Source organism: Hemiscyllium ocellatum, chromosome 35, assembly GCF_020745735.1.
Source record: "Hemiscyllium ocellatum isolate sHemOce1 chromosome 35, sHemOce1.pat.X.cur, whole genome shotgun sequence".
Lineage (NCBI taxonomy): Eukaryota > Metazoa > Chordata > Chondrichthyes > Orectolobiformes > Hemiscylliidae > Hemiscyllium > Hemiscyllium ocellatum.
Genome location: NC_083435.1, coordinates 23,704,641 through 23,725,977, shown reverse-complemented (window position 1 = coordinate 23,725,977; position 21,337 = coordinate 23,704,641). Strand labels below are relative to the sequence as shown.

The 21,337-nt window shown below is 48.5% G+C and overlaps 1 protein-coding gene across 9 annotated transcripts in view; it reads left to right on the top strand.

The window, feature by feature from the left end:
* Positions 1-21,337, top strand: part of LOC132832819 (discoidin domain-containing receptor 2-like) — a 242,759-nt gene that overhangs the window by 76,738 nt on the left and 144,684 nt on the right. For 2 of the 9 annotated variants that reach the window (XM_060850976.1, XM_060850978.1), the window contains exons 1-3: positions 283-576; positions 16,881-16,967; positions 17,563-17,622. The exons of 1 other annotated variant lie outside the window; for it this stretch is intronic. The gene's annotated coding sequence lies outside the window, so the exon portion shown is untranslated. Of the gene's footprint in view, positions 1-282; positions 577-6,176; positions 6,199-7,966; positions 7,986-16,880; positions 16,968-17,562; positions 17,623-21,337 lie in introns of those variants that run through there. 6 more of the 9 variants (XM_060850984.1, XM_060850975.1, XM_060850981.1 and 3 more) reach the window with 5 other exon arrangements.

The window sequence follows — 21,337 nt, the reverse complement described above, 5'->3', positions numbered from 1 at the left end:
GGACTAGTGCGTTTGGGGCAGGTGAAAGACAGAGAGAGAGAGAGAGAGTGTTGGTGTTGGGAGATGTCTCAGAGAACTTCTGTCACCAGCTCCCTCTCTGGGTGGTTTTTGTTTTGCCTGTGGAAAACAGGCCTTTTTGTTTTATTCCCTCCCTGAGCTGAATGCCAGACGCTGAGAGTTAGGCACAGTGCTGCTAAGTGGATAAGGAGGAGTCTGTGGACTGATTGAGCCAGCCTCTCGTCCCCCAGCAACCAGTCAGTCCACAGTGTATGTGTATGTGTGTGTGTGTGTGTGAGAGAGAGAGAGAGTGTAGTGCATGGGAGTTAAGATAATAGCACGGCTTCTCTGATTTAGTTATTGAAGCCTGTTCAAACTTGTATTGCACAGGGAATTTTTTTTTCAGCATTTCCCCAGCAAATGTGGGAGAGATCCCAGAGAGAGAGAGAGAGGAGCTTGAAGAAGCAGTTGGAAATAGGAGAGAGTGAATGTAACAAGACAGATTGTATATTAACCTGTGTACAGGTGACTTTTTGCCGAGCTGAAGAGGGAGTGGCCGGTGCCCTTTGGATTCACAAGGTGAGGAACTATGCTTCCCCCAAAACCCCCAAAAAAATTGTTGATTGTAAAGTGGTCGTTTTACATGTGGGCTTTCTCTCTCTCTCTCTCTCTCTCCCTCCCTGTGGGAAACATTTCAGATTCCCTTTGAATCCCAAGCAACTCCCTCCCCATCCCAATGTTGTACAGTCACCCCCCTCTCTTCCCCCCCCCCCCAAGTAGAAATCGAGATGAGAAGGAGATTCCGAAAAATCACCTTCCCCCTGGCCATCAAAGCTGACTGACCATTGGAGCTGCGGTTAAAGTGAGCGTGTTCCCCCACCCACCAGGCTTTTTCTCACAGTGGAGTGGGACTGAGTGGTGGTGCATTCATTAACTGGTCGGACAAAAGAGCCACTTTCCCACCCCCTCCCCGATTTCTCTCCGCCAGCTGAACTTTCCAGCAGGCACTTGTGTAAGGGATGGTGGAATCCCGTCAGAAACTAGTAGCTTGCAAGTCCCATTGAGGCTGTGTAATGTTTGCTGGGGGGATTGGGGGTTGGAATTTGGTTTGCTGTTGTACACGTCTCCTAGGTCAGACCCTACGCCTGATTCTCTCTCTGTTCAGGTGAACATCAAGTGGCAATGTTTGAAATAGGAGCAGGGGCAGGGGGTGGGTGGGGATGGTTGAGGGGAGAAATTCAGGCCCAGCCTCCACTGCTGGGTCCAATTTGTCCAGAATTGGCTCCAGAATTGTTCCCATACCTGTGCAGGTCTGTCCGCACAGGTCTTTTTGACCTCCTGGGGGCAGGAAGGGGGGGGGGGGGGGGGGGGGGGTCTTGCTGTGAGTGAATTGGCTGCTGTAGTTCCCTGGGTTACAACAGTGTCCGCGTTAAAAGGGCTGCATTTGGAGGTGCCAGTGTTGATCTGGGGTGGGCAAAGTTTAAAAATCACTAGGTTACAGTCCAACAGGTTTATTTGGAAGCACTAGCTTTCGGAGCGACGCTCCTTCGACAGGTGTGACCCATTAAAGGAGCAGCGCTCCGAAAGCTGGTGCTCACAAATAAACCCTGTTGGACTATGACCTGGTGGGGTGTGATTTTATTTTTTTAACTGCGTACAAGAAGTGGAGTGCTGGAGTGGACAAGGTCAGACGGGTCACCAGGTCGATTTGAAATCACAAGCTGCTCAGGTGAAGTGGTGACCTTGTGATTTCAAATAAAGCTGTTGGACTCTCACCTGGCGTCGTGTGACCTCTGACTTCACATTCAAGAGAGCATTGGGGTAGGGTTTTTTTTGGGAAATGGTGTGTGGGGATAAGGGAAGGGTGAAGGGGAAGGCAGGAGATTGCTGCTAGTTGATCGTGCTAGACTAGATAACTGAATTGCTACGTCCACAGTGGGCCAAATGGCTATGTTTTGCATTGCAATACTGTGATTTCCCAACAACTCTATTGCTGTAAAGGTTTTGGAATACCCTGAAACGTGGTACCCAAAGGCCTCTTCTGTACTGTAACATGTTATGATGTTGCAAAGTGCAAGCAATTGGATATGAAGGTCCACAAACAGCAATATTAATACAGCAGGGACTCCATTATTGCTCACTTGATGTATTTAGGAACTAACCTGAAATACTTGGTTTCGGTTAGGGAAGGGCGAAGTTGGTGGGGGTGTGGGTAAAATCTGACTTTAGTTACTCGCAACAATAATTTACGTTTCATGTCAGTACAAGTGGAAGTGGGAAGTGAGGAATTGATAGGTTCTGGTGAACCTTGGAGTTAAATTAATGTCAGTTTGATGGAGAAAGCATTTTGCACAGCCCACCCACTGTCTCCAATAAGGTGTTTCACTTGATGTGGCAATGTTTATGTAGCACAAAGAAACTGGGTGTGGATGTCGTGTTGGAGAATCTGACAGACATCACATTCCTCAGCCTCATCAGTGTCTGGGCTAACATTGCGCAGCATCACTCTGTTCCCTGGATTGACACCAATGTGTTCGCTTTGTGACCTCACTGTCTTCGTGTTATTAAACTGGAGAAGGTTCAGAAAAGATTTAGATTTAGATTAGATTACTTACAGTGTGGAAACAGGCCCTCCGGCCCAACAAGTCCACACCGACCCGCCGAAGCGCAACCCACCCATACCCCTACATTTACCCCTTTACCTAACACTATGGGCAATTTAGCATGGCCAATTCACCTGACCCGCACATCTTTGGACTGTGGGAGGAAACCCACGCAGACACGGGGAGAATGTGCAAACTCCACACAGTCAGTCGCCTGAGTCGGGAATTGAACCCGGGTCTCCGGCGCTGTGAGGCAGCAGTGCTAACCACTGTGCCACCGTGCCGCCCACTACCAGCATGTTGCTGGGACTGGAGGGTTTGAGTTGTAAGGAGAGGCTGGGGTTTCTCTCTCTGGAGTGTAGGAGGTCGAGGGAAAGAAGACATTTATCAAATCATGAGGGGCATTGATAGCCAAGATCTTTTTTCCCAGCTCAGGGAAGTTCAAAGCTAGGGGCATGTGTTTTTTTAAGGTGAGAGGAGAAAGACTTAAAAGAGACCTGTGGAGCAACTTTTTCAGACAGGGGGTGGTTTGTGTGTGGAATGAACTGCCAGAGGAAGTGGTGGATGCGAGTACAGTAACAGTACCTGTGTAGGAAAGGTTTAGAGGGATATTGGCCAAATGCAGGAAAGCAGAACTGGTTTGGCTTGGGAAACTTGGTCAGTGTGGATTAGTTGGACCGAAGAATCTGTTTCCTGACTCTATGACTCTACTACAGAGGAAGCATGATTCATGTAGGGTGTCGTGCTTCAAGTGATCCTTGGATAAGATGGAGTCTGTGACCTTATACCTCACTGAAGACAGTGCTGACATCATGAACAGGTGTCTCTTAAAGGTATGCTGACCATGAGTCAGAACACAGTGCCAGTTATGTGCCCAACACTCAGGCTGGTGGGCACCAATATCACCAAATGTTTCTTTTTTGACTGACATGAAACCACCCATTTAACATCACTGCCCAAGGTGGATTTCCACTCCATTTCACAGGAGAATGGTTCATACATCCCATGTGAAGGGATAAACTACACATTATGATGAGCTGCCAGAGGAAGTGATGGAGGCTGGTCAACTGCAACATTTAAGAGGCATTTGGATGGTATATGAATAGGAAGGGTTTGGAGGGATGTGGGCTGGGTGCTGGCAGGTGGGACTAGCTTGGGTTGGGATATCTGGTCGGCATGGACGGGTTGGACTGAAGGGTGTGTTTCTGTGCTGTACACCTCTATGACTTTAACCTACCTTAAGATTTTTTGTTTGGTGGGTGGTGGGAGAGGACAAACGAGAGGGTGGAGAGGAAAGACCCTGGGAAACGAGGCCCAAGGCTAGGAGGGTTTGGTAAAGGTTGAGCCCTCAGAACTGAGTAGATCATAACAAGGTGGATTTATTCCGGCAAGCACATGTAGGGGGGGAGACCTCCCAAGGTAGGTCCAGAGGCGCACTGCTGTTTGTAGCTTTCACGTCAGGATGGTCATGTGCAACGTTGCTTTCGAATGAGCTACGTCGAACAAGTGTCAATTATTCCCCCTACTTATTTTTTAATTAGTGCAGACATCAGTCATGGTTTCGAATCCTCTAAATCCTGGGCTCTTCAGTCTCATCAGTTTGCCCGGCAATGTTTGGTTTGGTCAGAACTTCTGCCTATGTGTTATTTTCAGAATGTAACTGTCCTCACCACCTGCGGCCTGTGTCCCAAGTATCTCCTTGTGAGTAATGGTTATTTTTTTTGAGTCGTGTGGATGGTCTCTGGTTTCTTAAGTAACGGCCGACTGCCCTTTTATTTTTTATGGTCATGTCGTTTAAACTTCCTAAGCTGCGCTCTGTCTTTTAATATGGATGTACTTTGCCCTTAGCCCTACTCTGTACTGCTTGTCCCAATTTATTTTGTGCTGTGCATCATGATTTGTAATATCCTCTTTCCTTCCCCTTCTTACACTCTCCTATCTTTTTTTTGAGTTTGGGTTTGACACATGTACCCAAATATGGCGAAGAGTGTCATTTTGCGTGCTGCACTGGCAGATGGTGCTTCAGGATAACAGTACAGAGTACGGTCTCACAGCCACAGAGAAGGTGTAGGGAGAGAGAGAGAGAGAGAGAGAGAGAGAGAGAGATCAGAACTAACACTTGAGAAGTTCGTGCAAGTGTTTGATAACAATATGGAGGAAGCTGTTCTTGAATCTGTTCGAACGAAAAATGTCAGTCGGCCTGAAAGTTAGTCCTTTCCTTTCTTGAGGACGTATTGCGATCACATGCGCATCGCCTACGCCCTTCGGCAGTTGCGCTGTGGAAATGAGGCAGCGCACTTGTGCACAGCAAGATCCCACAGCCAACAAGAGGACAGCGACCGGGCATCCTGCTGGCGAGATGTCGATTGATTACTGGGGGGGAAAGGAATTCCCCGGCGTTTGTCTGATGTAGTGGCCATGGGATGTTTGACTGAGGAAAGGCCAAGACTCAGTTTAATGTCTACTCTGAAAAAAGACAGCTCAGCAGTTGAGCCCTCTCTCTGCTCTGACAGTGTGGCGCTCCCTCGGCTCCGACCCTCTTGCCGTGCAGCACTGACCCCCACCCACCACCCCCTTTGGCTGTGCGGCACTCCCTCAGTGCTGACCAATCAGAGGGTCAGGTTTACTAATGTCACAAGAATGATCACAGGGATGAAAAGCTTAATAGATGAGAAACGTCTGAGGACTCTGGGTCTATACTCGATGGAGTTGAGAAGGATGAGGGGGAGATCTAATTGAAGCTTAAGAGATTACTGACTGGCCTGGAGAGAGTGGATGTTGGGAAGGTGTTTCCATTGGCTGGAGAGACCAGGACCCAAGGGCCCAGCCTTAGAGTAAAGGGAGGACCTTTTAGAATGGAGATAAGGAGAAACTTCTTCAGACAGAAGTGGGGAATCTATAGAATTCATTGCCACAGAAGACAGTAGAGGCCAGGGCATTGAGTGTATTTAAGATTACGATAGATAACCCTTGATGCTCTGGAAGCTATGGGGAAAAAGCCAGGGAATGGGATTGAGAAACATATCAACCATGATTGAATGGCGGAGAGACTCGATGGGCTGAATGGCCTAATTTCCGCACCTATGTCTTCTGGTCTGATGTCCTTTCCGGAAGAGAGTAGATCTGAAGACTTAACCGGTCGCACCTCCATGTGACGCCAACCCCGTGGCAACACGGTGGACTCTGACCTGACCTCCAAAATGGCCTCGCCGACGACATTGACATCCCTGGAATGAATAAAGAAATCAACACAACATGCCCGCCACTTCACAAGTGGCTGTGGGATCTTGCTGTGCATCAGTTGTGTGCTGATGCTCCAACAATTCACGAAGCGCTTAGTCGGCGGCAGGGCCTGGGATGGACAGTGGCGCTATCGAAATGCAAATCCCTTCTAACAGCCGCAGGACGTGGCTCAGCGCGAATTGACCTTTTTTTTTCTCCCCCTGGGCTTAGCCCTCTCGAGTTTTCCTGGAAATCGGAGGACATCGCTCCTGGCACGTTGGAACTCTGAGATCCCCCTCGCTGAAATCCTTGATTTCAGCCCCCTACCCCCACCACGGATTTCCGAGTGGCTCCAGCACTCTCCCGAGCGCAGCAGGTCAGGGTGAAGGATCCAGCATTATTTCAGTAAATCCTTTTCTCCAGCATGTGCCGGGGCAGGTTGGTGCAAATAGACAACCAAACCTGGCGTCTCGCCTGAAAACTGGTCGGAGAATGAGCCCTTTGACTGATTCCCATGGTATGTCCCCGTTAGCAGGGGACAGCCTGCTTTTTGGGGGGAGATGGTGGGGAAAATTAGGAAATTACCCTCTCACCCCCCCCCTCCTTTTCCCCCCCACTAGTTACAGTACGACAGTGGGCAGCCTGTGCCACAATGGAGTGGGGAGACGGGTCGGGCAATGTGTGGAAAAAGCAGGTAGACTTAAACCACTAGCGCCAAACACTTTTTTTTTCTCTCACAGGCAAGATGCTGCGTTCAAGTCACAGAATCCCCCTTGTGTGCAAACAGGCCCTTCAGCCCAACAAGTCCACACTGACCCTCAGAATAACCCACCCAGACCCATTCCATCCCTCGAACTCAGCACCGCCTTCCTAACCTGCAACCTTCTTCCTGACCTCTCCGCCCCCACCCCACTCCGGCCTATCACCCTCACCTTGACCACCTCCCACCTATCGCATTTTCATCGCCCCTCCCCTAAGTCCCTCCTCCCTACCTTTTATCTTAGCCTGCTGGACGCACTTTCCTCATTCCTGATGAAGGGCTTATGCCCGAAACGTCAAATCTCCTGTTCCTTGGATGCTGCCTGACCTGCTGCGCTTTTCCAGCAACACATTTTCAGCCCATTCCCATATTACTCTACATTTATCCCTGACTAATGCCCCTGACCTTCTCATTCCCTGAACACCGTGGGACAGTTTAGCGTGGCCAATCCATCCTAACCCGCACATCTTTGGACTGTGGGAGGAAACCGGAGCACCCGGAGGAAACCCACGCAGAGAGAACGTGCAAACTCCACACAGGCAGTCACCCGAGGCTGGAATCGAACCCGGGTCCCTGGCGCCGTGAGGCAGCAGTGCTAACCCACTGAGCCACCGTGCCGCCCACTTGTTTGAGTGGAGAGTGGCTGTCTGCGTACGCTACGCACTGAACACCGATTTCTTTTCAACTGGCTCGGAGCTCCTCTCTGCATCCTAGCTCACACCATGGCGAATGGGGCACCCACCCGGTTTGAATCACCAGCTCAAGCCAAATTTCTTTGCCAGTCCGCGGAGGGTTGGTGTGGTACCTTCGATCCGACTGACCTGCCACCCTGGAGCTCAGTGGACGAGACTCGGATTTCTCCTGGCAGTTGGTGTTGGCTTCAGTGTCCAATTCCCAGAGTACTAGCCTGGAAATCCAGCCTGACACCCCAATGGCTGACTCTCAGCTGCCCTGTAGGGGGCGGGGCAATAAATGACCAGCAATGCCCATTTCCTGTGTGCGCCAAGGTATCAGAGGGCACCTACATCCCTTGGTCATTTCACTTTGTCCTTCCACAATGCAGTTTGTGGGATCTTACTGTGTGCTGTTCAGCTGCTGCGTTTCCTGCACTGTTCTGCCAGCTGGCTGGCGTGGGCAGGGCTAATCTGTGATTTCTTGCAGCAACTTACTCTGGCGTGGTGTCTTGCTCCATCTAAGGACCTCCCACCAAAAACAAATTGTTTCCACGGCGTCTTTGATATTTTTTCTCTCTCTATTTGCTCACGGGAAGTGGACATCGCTGGGTAGGCTGTCATTTACTGCCCTGCCCCTAGACGGCAGTTGAGAGTCAGCCCATGGCAGTGGTACTGGAGTCACATGTAGGCCTGACCAAGTTAAGATGGCAGATTTTCTTCACAGAAGACGTGAGTGAAACGCATAGGCGATTTTATTTGTTTTGTGGCAATTAACAGTACAAGATTTTTTTCTATCGTGGAAATCTGCTGTTGTGGGATTTGAACCCAAGTCACCGCAACATTAGCCTCGCACAAAGGCATTATCGCTAGACCCCTCCAGCCCTTGAATGCGATCAGATGACCTGTGACACATCAAAAGAACATTTTAATACAAATACATGACACCAAACCATCTATGAAGCCAAGGATGTACAGGTCAGGTGGATTGGCCATGTGGAATTGCCCACAGTGTCCAGGGTTGGTGTCTAAGAGGTTGGTTTAATGGAGGATCATTAAGGGAGGAAGCCAGGCTTCTCGGTGTTCCGCAAGAGCTCCAGATCTTGAGATTGAGGGAGATTATAGAGGACTTTGTTTCTTCATTCTCTTCCCCCTGTGTGTATGTGTACTGAAGATCTAAACCTAGGATGGCATCACAAGTGGCAACTTGTAAACCTTTCACTGTATTCCTAAGAATTGTAGAACCCTACTGTGTGGATATAGGCCATTCAGCCCATCGAGTCCACACCAACCTTCCGCAGAGCATCCCAGCCAGACCCAGCTCTCCCTACCCTATCTCTGTATCCCTACATTTCCAATGGCTAACCCACACAAACCCTGGACACTGTGGGCAATTTAACTTGGCCAATGTACCCTAACTTGCACAGCTTTGGACTGTGGGAGGAAACCGGAGCACCCGGAGGAAATCCACGCAGACACAGGGGGGAATGTGTGAACTCTGCACAGACAGTTGCCCGAGGGTGGAATCGAACCCGGGTCCCTGGCGCTGTGAGGCAGCAGTGCTAGCTACCGTGCCGTCCTCATTTGAGCACAAGTGACAATAAAATTAACTCCATTCAATTGAGATATAGCAGCCTGGGAATCTCAATCGAGACCTTACTTGACCTGGAGCCCTATGTAAATCAGCGATCATAAGGGTGTTCCAGGTCAGTTACGACTTGAGTTAAGACCTGGGCACAGCAGAGTCGTGCGTAGTTGTTGGTGCTCCCCTTGAGACCACACCTGGAGTACTGTGTGCAGTTCTGGTCTCAAAATTTGAGGAAAGACATTCTGGCTATTCAGGGAGTGCAGCGTAGGTTCACGAGGTCAATTCCCGGAATGGCGGGATTACCTTACACTGAAAGACTGGAGCAACTGGGCTTGTATACCCTTGAGTTTAGAAGACTGAGAGGGGATCAGATTGAGACATCTAAGATTATGAAAGGATTGGACACTCTGGCAGCAGGAAACATGTTTCCGCTGATGGGTGAGTGCCGAACCAGAGGACACAGCTTAAAAATACGGGGTAGACCATTTAGGACAGAGATGAGGAGAAACTTCTTCACCCAGAGAGTGGTGGCTGTGTGGAATGCTCTGCCCCAGAGGGCAGTGGAGGCCCAGTCTCTGGATTCATTTAAGAAAGAGTTGGATAGAGCTCTCAAGGATAGTGGAATCAAGGGTTATGGAGATAAGGAAGGAAGAGGATACTAATTAGGAATGATCAGCCATGATCATATTGAATGGTGGTGCAGGCTCGAAGGGCAGAATGGCCTACTCCTGCACCTATTGTGTATTGTCTAAACATTATGACCATGCGATCTTCAGCGTAACCTCTTGCCCAGAATATAGCACCTCTGACACTGAGGCACTCCCTCAGAGGCGGGACCCTTTGAACCCAAATTGTGCTGCCCTTCCACAGTTCAGGATCAATGTGACAGCACCGGACAGGGTGTCATTTACCGGGGTGTTGCCAGGGCTGTAGAATCTCCATTAGGAAGAGGGATTGGGGTAGCTTTACTGAGAGCAACGGAGAGGTAATGTGATTGAGATATATACAATCATGAGGGACAGAGAGTGGATAGAAAGAAACATTTCCCATTGGTGATTGCAGAAATGAGCAGGGCCATAGATTGAAGGTACGGGGCTGGAAGTTTAAGGAGAATATGAAGAGAACTTTTTTCTCACCCCGAGGATGTTAGGAATCTGGAACTCAGTGCCCATGAGTGTGGTAAAAATGGAAGCTCTCATAATACTGAAGAAGTATGCTTTCCTTTATTGGTCAGAGCATTTAGTATTGGGGTTGGGAGGTCACCCTGTGGCTGTCCAGGCCGTTGGTTTGACCACTTTTGGAATATTGTGTGCAATTCCAGTCTCCTTCCTACTGAAGGATGCTGTGAAACTTGAAAGCGTTCAGAAAAGATTGACAAGGATGTTGCCAGGGCTGGAGGGTTTGAGCTATAGGGAGTGGCTGTACAGGCTGGAACTGTTTTCTCTGGAGCGTTGGAGGCTGAGGGGTGACCTTATAGAGGCTTGTAAAATTATGAGAGGCATGGTTAGGGTAAATAGACAAAGTCTTTTCCCTGGGGTTAGGGGAGTCCAGAACTAGAGGGCATAGGTTTAGGATGAGAGGGGTAAGATATAAATGGGACCTAAGGGGCAATTTTTTTCACACAGAGGGTGGTACGTGTATGGAATGAGCTGCCAGAGGAAGTGATGGAGGCTGGTACAATTGCAACATTTAAAAGGTACTTGGATGGGTATATGAATAGGAAGGGTTTGGAGGGATATGGACCAGGTGCTGGCAAATGGGACTAGATTAGGTTAGGATATCTGGTTGGCATGGACGAGTTGGACTGAAGGGCCTGTTTCCATGCTGTACATCTTTTTGACGGCACCGTGGGCAGCGCGGCGGCACAGTGGTGAGCACTGCTGCCTCACAGCGCCAGGGACCCGGGTTCAATTCCCACCTCGGGCAACTGTCTGTGTGGAGTTTGCGCGTTCTCCCCGTGTCTGCGTGGGTTTCCTCCGGGTGCTCCGGTTTCCTCCCACAGTCCAAAGATGTGCAGGTCAGGTGAATTGGCCGTGCTAAATTGCCTATAATGTGAGGTGCATTAGTCAGAGGAAGATGGGTCTGGATGGCTTACTCTTTGGAGAGGGTCGGTGTGGATTTGTTGGGCCGAAGGGCCTGTTTCCACACTGTAGGGAATCTAATCTAAATTTATGGATCAATGTTTGTGATGCCAAGGCTATGGTGCAAGCTGTGGTAAATGGAATTTGAATAGTTAGGTGCTTTATTTTGACTGATGGACTTCTGTGCTGTGAGTCTCTGCTTGACTGTGGCACCCCAAACGGAGCAGAAACAGAGACTGGCTACAAAACACCAAGTGGGATGGAGGGAGGCTGAGAAGTGAGGTTTTATTGATGTTAATGAATATAGACACAGAGCAAATTAATAATTAATTCCTCAGCAGCGTATAGCACGGCAATATTGAGATAAAGATGAAGTTTCTGATAGCCAGGAGTCTCTAAAACATTTAGATATCTCCAACTTGAAATGCGACCGATGGAGCTATCTCACAATAGCTTCTTTTTCATTAAGTCACTGCACGTTTTTGTGTACAGTGGACAGAGTGAGTAAAGGATCCTTTTTTGACAGATAAGAAAAGGAATGCCTTGTTTACTCAGCATTGGCGAATGGCCTTGAATGGTCTCATGTTTTTTTAATGAATTTTAATGTTTAATCTATAAGTGGCAGCTGTGTTCATCCCCTTTCTCTAACCACCAACCCCCCAACACCCCGCCCGAGCAAAGAAGGCCTTATGAACCCAAGCAACAGACGACAAGGCCTCGGAGTCTGGCCGTCGCCCGTAGCAACGGAAAGTTTGTCTGCCGCTTGTGACCCGGTGCTCTCCCAGGTCACGCTGGGGTCCGACGTTAAAATAATGAAGTTTTGCAGAATTCAAAACTTTCTCTTCTTTTTTTTCCCCCAAATCCTTCTGAGGTGGTGTTCCAGAGTGCAAACTAATTAGGCCGTGTCGGGCCTAGCTACCAGCTGCTTGCCTGAACAGGACACTGGGAGGAGCAGTCCAAACAGGCCATTCAGCCCTGCCCGTCCCGCCCTCCCCCCCGCACCACCCCTCGCCCCACTCTCACCCTCCCGAAATATTTCAAAGGAATCACGTGGATCGGGTTTGTTCAGGCCTTTTCAGCTCCCCTTTTGCTCTTGTGGTGCGGTAGGAGCGACCCTGCCACTGAGCTCAGAGGCCCAGGTTCAGGTCCTACCTGCTCCACGGGTGTGTCATAACATCTCTGAACGATCGATTAGGAAAGTAGTTTAAAGCTGCTCTGGGAATCAGTGGGACAGCAAGCTGTCCTCCTCTCCACAATTACCCCCCCCCCCCACTTGCCCCAGAACTGGGTGGGACAGTGGGTCAGACACGGTCCTTTCCCATAATAGGCTGGCGCTGTCTGTCTTTCTCTCTGTCTCTCTCTCTCTGTGTCTCTCTTTCTTTCTTTCTCTCTCTCTCTCTCTCTCTCTCTTTCTTTTTCTTTCTCTCTCTCTCTCTTTCTCTTTCTTTTTCTCTCTCTCTCTCTTTTTCTCTCTCTCTCTTTTTTTCTCTCTCTCTCTTTTTTCCTCTCTCTCTCTTTTTTCTCTCTCTCTCTCTTTCCCAGTGTATCTCTGTCAGTGAGGCTGTTGAACAGTGAGATCATCAGTGTGATGGGAAATAAAGAGATGTTGTGTTCAGGGGCACTGTGTGTGTGTGTGTGTGAGCGTGCGCGAAAGGCACTGATTCACAGGTGCCAGTTATTGAAGTCACCCTCACGAGGTTTTGTTGATTCTCAGTCAGTGTATTCAGAGCGAGCTGGAGTGAGTCATGAACTGATGTCAGCCCTAGTAAAGAGCCCTTTGTGTGACCGAGCACTCTGCACCACATTGAACACTGAACTGGGACGGCCTGCACCTGTTAACGATCCTGAGTCCACTCTCTCACACACAGACACGCAGAGACACACAGGCAGACATGCAGAGAAATATAGACAGATGCATAGACACAGGCAGAGAAGCATAGACACACAGACAGATGCACGTAGAGAGACAGGCACACAGATGCAGGGAGAGCCACTCAGACAGACAGGCAGAGAGAGATAGACGCAGGCAGACACACACACAGACACGTGCAGAGACACAGGCACACTCAGACAGACGCAGGCAGACACACATGCAGAGACACAGGCACACTCAGACAGAAGCAGGCAGACACACACACACACACATGCAGAGACAGGCACACTCAGAGAGACGCAGGCAGACACACACACACAGACACATGCAGAGACACAGGCACACTCAGGCAGACACACACATACACAGGCAAAGAGACACAGAGGCAGGTAGAGATAACACACACGCAGGTAGAAACACGCAGACACCGACAAATGCGCACACACCACCTTCAACAAATCGAAACTAACAAAAGGAAAGTGGTAAATTATGAAGGAGGGAAGAGAGAATAAGGAGTAAGGGAAGGCTTTACATTTGTCTTTCGACCCCTCGCAACCTCAGGAACATCCCATGAAGTCATTTTAAAGCAGAGCCGGGGTTTTTCTGAGGGGGGGAGGTGGTGGGGGAGGGGATGGGGCTGCACAGCAGGATCCCACGAGCTGCAGCTGTTGATGAGTTTTTGTTTGCTCAGTGGGCTGAGCTGTCTCACCGAGGGACTGGGTAACTGTCAGGGATGTCCGGGAGAGAGCATTCCTCTGGAATTGTTTCTGTAACCCCCTTCCCTGGGGCACGGTGACACCTTCAGGAACGCAGGGAGGTGGGAGTCAATGGGGGGGGGGGGGGGGGGCGGGAGAGAAAGGGGAGGGGAGAGAATTCACCCACAGCTGCAGGTTCAAGCCGAGGCTGGTGGCGAAACAGTTTGTTAGTGACACACTTCAAAGACCCATTTGGTAGCTGGTGTTTGCAGAGAGAGAGAGAGAGAGAGGAGCCTGCTGATGGATGTCTGCTCCTTCAGAGCTATTTTGTTTCTGTGTGTTCCTCACAGACACAGAGACACACACACACACATTCACAGACATACACAATCAGGAGAGTGTGGTGCTGGAAAAGCACAGCAGGTCAGGCAGCATCCAAGCCGCAGGAGAATCGACATTTCGAGCTCTTCATTCCTGACGTAGGGCTTATGTTCGGAACGTCGATTCTCCTGCTCATCAGATGCTGCCTGACCTGCTGTGTTTTTCCAGCATCATACTCTCTTGACTCTTGACTCTCCAGCACTTTTCACTCAGTCCCCACTTCCTCCCTATACACACACGTATGCACGCATGTACCCACACACGTACACGTGTGCACATATATATGCATACACGCACACACACACACATTTCCCCCCATACAAGAGATTGTCCAACCCCACCCTCTGAGAGTCTGTGAACGGTCCAAGGCCTCTCTATTATTAAAATGGACCGTCAGGCAGTGGGTAGAGGAAGGATTTCTAAGGGTGATATCAGAACTCGGCCAAGACCGTACAGGCTGTTGACTCTGCTAAAAGACCAGGGTGACCTGATGAAAGTTCTTTAAAAGACAGGAGAGGCAGAAGTAGGCCATTTAGCCTACCATTTAGTATTTGCTCCACCATTCAATGAGGCTATGGCTGATTTGATAATCCTCAGCTCCACTTTCCTAACTGATTTACAAATCTCTCTCAAACTTTGATTTTTCTTGAGCCTCTTTCGACCCTGCAGTAAAGAATTCCAGATTCCCCACCTTCCGACTGAAGAAATGCCTCATCATCTCTGTTCTAAAGGGTTGGGCCTTCACTCTGAAGCTGGGCCTTCAGCTTCCAGTCTCCCCTGATGGTGGAAACATCTCCTCCGTGTCCACTGTATCCCAGGCCTCGCAGTATTCCGTAAGTTTCAATCACATCCCACCTCATCCTTCTAAACTCTATCGACGACAGATCCAGTGTCCGCTCCTTCATTCCCAGGATCATCCTTTGTAAACCTCCTCTGGATCCCCTTTAAGGCTGGCACATCCTTCCTTAGTTACGGGGCCTAAAACAGCTCGCAGTCTTCCAAATGCGATCTGACCAGTGCCCTGTCCAACCTCAGCAGGACACCCGTATTCTATACCCCTTAAAGCGAACACTGACACTGCGTTTGCCTTCCTAACTTCTAACTGAACCTGCACGTTAACCTTAAGGGAATCCTGAATTCGGTCCCTTTTTTCGTTGTTGTGCTTCAGATTTCCGAAGCGCCTCCCCGTTCAGGAAGCAGTCGACGCCTTTATTCTTCCGATCAAAGTGCGCAACCTGATTTTGAGTTCAGTTCAGCCCGACCGTGAACTCCCAGCACCCGCTCGGAATTTTCTTTTTGCCCGTGTCTCGCGCGTGCTGCTCTGCGTCTTGCATTTTTCGCTTTCTGACAGAGCGGGTCATGACTCTGCCGCTTGCAGTCGTTTGGTCAAGATGCCTTGTCTCTCCACGGCAACTTTTTCCGTAGCTCCTTTCGGCTTTTGTCCCGTGACATCTTTGTCATGTAATCTCCCTGTCACCGAATTCCAACCCCGCCCAGCACCCCAATTCCAGATCTGCCCTTTTAATGTGTTCCTCCTCCCCCCTTTCTCCAATGTTCCCTCCCCGTTGTTTTCCTCAGTTTTCAGCATACGCACTGGCATCTGTAGTAGGCCTGTTGACCCCACTAGCCCGCTCCTCCATTTGATGAGATCTGCTCACTCCACACTCCAGCCATTCACCCCTTTCCTCAACCTGAACCTATCTATTTCCACCTTATAAATAAAGCCAAAGGTTCTGCCTCTATCACCTTTTTAAGGTGGAGCGTTCGAAAAGGCTCTCCTTTATTGGTCAGAGTATTGAGTACAGGAGTTGGGAGGTCGTGTTGTGGCTGTACAGGACGTTGGTTAGGCCACTGTTGAAATATTGCGTGCAATTCTGGTCTCCCTCCTATCGGAAAGATGTGAAACTTGAAAGGGTTCAGAAAAGATTTACAAGGATGTTGCCAGGGTTGGAAGATTTGAGCTACAGGGAGAGGCTGAACAGGCCGGGGCAGTTTTCCCTGGAGCGTCAGAGGCTGAGGGGTGACCTTACAGAGGTTTATAAAATCATGAGGAGCATGGATAGGGTAAATAGACAAGATTTTTTTTCCCCAGGGTAGGTGAGTTCAAAACTAGACGGCACAGGTTTAAGGTGAGAGGGGAAAGATATAAAAGGAACCTGAAGGGCAACTTTTTCACACAGAGGGTGGTACGTGTATGGAATGAGCTGCCAGAGGAAGTGGTGGAGGCTGGTACAATTGCAACATTTAAAAGGCATCTGGATGGGTATATGAATAGGCAGGGTTTAGAGAGATATGGGCCAAGTGCTGGCTAATGGGACTAGATTGAGTTGGGATATCTGGTCAAGTTGGACCAAAGGGTCCGTTTCCGTGCCGTGCAAGTCTAAGTAAGTTTTGTCAGCTTTAAGTGGTCTGTCCCCTTCACTTTGAGAAAGTCCAGTTAATTGTCAATTATGTTTTTTTTAAACAAAAAAACCCTCGTCACTCTTTGCTCTGCCAAAGAGAGAGTTAATTCCCAAATCTCTCGAGCTGACTCAGAGCTTTTATGAGGCTGGTCCAGGAAGATACAACAGAAACAACAAAAGAAAAGAGAGACATTTGTTCCCAGAATAAACCATTGGGAGCTGTGAGTTCAGTCAGGGCTCGCTGTTCACATCGCCCTGCACCTGCCCCAAGGAGACTGAAGGGGGAGGGGGGGGTGTGATTTGGGATTAACTCTTCAAGCGCTGAACTCCCCTGCAAACAAACGCAGTCTTGTTTGTTTTTCTGGCTGATGGGGAAGGGCGCACAGAGGTCGAAGATGCTGGGCGTCTCAATTGTATTTTCTCTCTCGCTCTCTGTGTGAAGGACTAAAGATGCTGTTGATTATAAGAGCGAGCGAGCTGAGTGAATGAGCTGGCGACTTGCTGGTTCAGCTGGGAGGAAGAACAAAGCCACTTACTTTACTTTAGATTTGGTCCCCTGAATTTTACTTTAGACTCTAAATCTCCTGTTTTTTTTCATTTTCCCCAGCCCCTGTGTTGTGTGTGTGCGCAGGTGTGAGACACTGTGAAAGACACAAGGTGGACAAATCTTTAACAAGGCCACTTTAATCACAAGGTATGTGTGTGTGTGTGTGTGTGTGTGTGTATCTGTGTCTGTTTAACAAGGCTGCTTTAATCAGTAGGTGTGTGTCTTTCCCTGGGTAACCTTTGGTATGTTCAGATGGTCTTCCGCTGCATGCCTGGCTCAGGGTAAGGAAATAACACAGCTGCTCAGTGTGGAAAACGTGTAAGTGAATCGATTTGATATAGAAGCAGACCACTTTGTGAAATGGTTGCACGTTCAGCAGATACCTTCATTGCTAAGTAAGCATTTATTCCATTTACATTCTGGCCCCACACACTCAGACACACAGAGTGGGGTTGGATTGTTTGTGAAGGGATTTTGACGGACTTGACAGTTGTTCACTGTCTAGATCCAGAGGCTAGCAAGAAATGCTGGAATAAAGGAACACACACACGCACAGAGACACATAGACTGCTGGAGAAACTCAGCAAGTCTGTGGGAAGATGGCAGTTTCGAGTCTGGTGGCTCTGCATCAGAGCTGTGTTTTTTTTTATTTCAAAAATATATTTTATTCATAAAGTTATTTTGATATCTATACAATTGGTCATGCCATACACACATATATATTCCATTTCTTTACATACAGAGATCAGAATTAATCATTCGTATGTACAAGTCTGTACATTGACCATCCAATGGTATTTTGGTAAGGCCAACACTTTTTGTTATTTCAAAAATATACTTTATTCATAAAAATATTTTGATGATCTGTACAGTTGGTGGTGCCATTCATAGGTGCACCTTGCATTTCTTTACATACAGAGCTTGGAATTAATCATTTGTATATACAGACGTGTAATTTTACAATCCATATATTTAGCTGTGATTGGCTAGGGAACGTGGTATTACGCTGCAGTGGGAAGGTGGGGGGAAGAAGAGTGGAGTTGGACACCTTGGAAACCCACCCTTCGGTCCAACTTGTCCATGCTGGCCAGATATCCCAACCCAAACTAGTCCCATTTGCCAGCACTTGGCCCATATCCCTCTAACCCCTTCCTATTCATGTCCCCATCCAGATCCCTTTTAGATGTTAAAAAAAGTCACACAATTCCAAGTTATAGTCCAACTGGTTTATTTGGAGGCACTAGTTTTCAGAGCGCTGCTCCTTCATCAGGTAGTTGTGAGGCAGGGCCATAAGACACAGCGTTTATAGGAAAAGATTACAGTGATACAATGATACGTTGGACAAACCTAGATTAAGTATTTCATCTTTTAGAATGGATTTGCTGGTTTTGGTTCTTTAATATGTAAAACCCAGAATTTCTTTGAAGTCACATTCTCAGGATAATTTAAGGTTTTAAAACAAAAGGAGACATCGCGGCTCAGACAATGCCCTAGAGGTGTGAGTCAGACCAGTCTTGAGTCAGACTGGTTCTATTTCCAAAGTGGAATTTGCAACTATTATATAGATTCACTGCCTGCAGGTTCTGCATTTTTTGAGCAAAATAGAACATCTCTGCAAACATAATTCTGCAAATACAAATTCACCTCATAAGCTTTTATGTATGCGCATGTGCAGGAGAGAGAGACAGTGAGTGTAGGAGTGTATGTGAGTGTGGGGTTTGCATGTGTGCAAGTTTAATAAAGTGAGTGTGGTGGGGCATAAGTGAAAGGGTGTATGCATGGGTGTGTGTGGGAGATGTGTGTATGTATGAGAGAGAGCTTGTGAATGAGAGAGCGTGGAAAAGCGCAGCAGGTCAGGCAGCATCCAAGGAGCAGGAGAGTCAACGTTTCGGGCATGAGATCTTCTTCAGGAATCCTGAAGAAAGGCTCATGCCTGAAACGTAGACTCTCCTGTTCCTTGGATGCTGCCTGACCTGCTGTGCTTTAACCAGCAACACATTTTCAGCTCTGATCTCTAGCATCTGCAGTCTTCACTTTCTCCTATGAGAGAGCGTGTGTGTGTGTGTGTGTGTGTGTATAGTGCAGTGGTGGTCACCTGTAGTGTGACATGAACCTAAGGTCCCGGTTGAGGCCCTCCCTATTGGCTATCAGCCTCTGCTCGGCCGCTTTGTATTGCTGCCTGTCCTGATGTCTGCCTTGGAGGATGGTCACCCAAAGGTCTGAGGTCGATTGTCCTGGACTGCTGAAGTGTTCTCCGACTGGGAGGGAGCACTCCTGTCTGTGGATTGTTGTGCGGTGTCCATTCATCTGTAGCTTCTGCTTGGCCTCGCCAATGTACCATGCCTTAGGGCATCCTTACCTGCAGCGTATGAGAGAGACAATATTGGCTGAGTTGCATGGGTACCTGCCATGTACATGATGAGAGGTGTCCCCACCCGTAATGGTGGAATCTGTGTCAATGCTCTGACACGTCTTGTAGCATCTACTGTGACAGGGTTGTATGGAGTTGTCCTGAAAGCTGGGCAGTTTGCTACGAACAATGATCTATTTGAGGTTTGGTGGTTGTTTAAAGGGGAGAAGTAGAGGCGTAGTGAAGGTCTTGGCGAGGTGCTTATCCTCATGGATAGTGTGTTGTAAGCTGTGAAGTACGTGGTGTCATATTTCAGCTCCCAGGAAGTACTAAACAACGAAGGGTACCCAGTTGGCTGCAACTCGTGTCTGTCTCCTGAGGAGGTCATTACGGTTACTCACTGTGGCACATCGGAACTGGCAGTCGATGAGTTGATCATTGTACCCTGTTCTACGAACATCCTTGAGCACCTTCAGGTGTCCGTCATGTTCCTCCTCATCTGAACAGATCCTGTGAATGTGTAGGGCTTGTGCATAGGGGATGGCTGATTTAATATGTTGCGGGTGGAAGCTGGAGAAGTGTAGCATAACAAGATTATCTGTGGGTTTGGGGAGAGTGAGGTGCTGAGGTGCCCATCCTTGATGGAGATGCATGTGTCCAAGAATGAGACAGATAGTAGAGAGTAGTCCATGGTGAGTCTGATGGTGGGATGAAACAGATGTAAGGCTCACTGGTCTATAATCACCAAGGTTGTCTCTACTCCCCTTCTTGAACAAGGGGACAACATTTGCTATCCTCCTGTCTTCTGGCACCATTCCTATAGACAATGGTGACGTAAAGATCAAAGCCAAAGTCTCTGCAATCTCCTTCTGAGCTTCCCAGAGAGTCCTAGAATAAATCCCATCTGGCCCATCTATTTTCACACTTTCCAGAATTATTGATTGGGCTTTTTGAAGAAGTAATGAAGAGGATTGATGAGGGCAGAGCGATAGATGTGATCTACATGGACTTCAGTAAGGCATTCAACAGGGTTCCTCTTGGCAGATTGGTTAGCAAGGTTAGATCTCGTGGGATACAGGGAGAACTAGCCATTTGGCTACAAAACTGGCTTGAAGGTAGCGTTGCGTATTTCCTTTATTGGTCAGAGCATTGAGTATAGGAGTTGGGAGGTCATGTTGCAGCTGTATAGAATATTGGTTCGGCCGCATTTGGAAGGTGGTGGTGGAGGTATGTTTTTCCAACTGGAGGCCTGTGACCAGTGATGTACCACTAGGATCGGTGCTGGGTCTGCTGCTTTTTGTCATTTATATAAATGATTTGGATGTGAGCATAGGAGGTATAGTTAGTAAACTTGCAGATGACACCAAAATTAGAGATGTAGTGGACAGCGAAGAAGGTTCTCTCAGAGTACAATGGGACCTTGATCAGATGGGTCAATGGGCTGAGGAGTGGCTGATGGTGAAAACTTAACAATCAAACTTTTCAATGTATAATTTCAATTACATCACACTGTAAATTTTTGCTATAAATTCTGTGTGTTAGGATTGAGGCCTCCACTACCACCTGATGAAGGAGTGTCACTCCGAAAGCTAGTGCTTCCAGTTAAACCTATTGGACTATAACCTGGTGTTGTGTGATTTTTAAATTGGGGTGGCACAGTAGCTCAGTGGTTAGCACTGCTGCCTCACAGCACGAAATTCCCACGTTCGATTCCAGCCTCGGGCGACTGTCCGTCTGTGTGGAGTTTGGACGTTCTCCCAGTGCCTGCGTGGGTTTCCTCCGGGTACTCCATTTTCCTCCCACAGTCCAAAGCTGTACAGGCCAGGTGAATTAGCCATGCTAAATTGCCCATAATGTTAGGTGCATTAGTCAGAGGGAAATAGGTCTGGATGGGTTGCTCTTCGGAGGGTCAGTGTGGACTAGTTGGGATGAAGGGCCTGTTTCCACATGTAGGGAATCTAATCTAAAACTTGAAAGGGTTCAGAAAAGATTTACAGGGATGTTGCCAGGGTTGGAGGATTTGAGCTACAGGGAGAGGCTGAACAGGCTGGGGCTATTTTCCCAGGAGTGTCGGAGGCTGAGGGGTTTATAGAGGTTTATAAAATTATGGGGCATGGATAGGGTAAATAGACGAGATCTTTCCCCTAGAGAGTCCAGACCTAGAGGG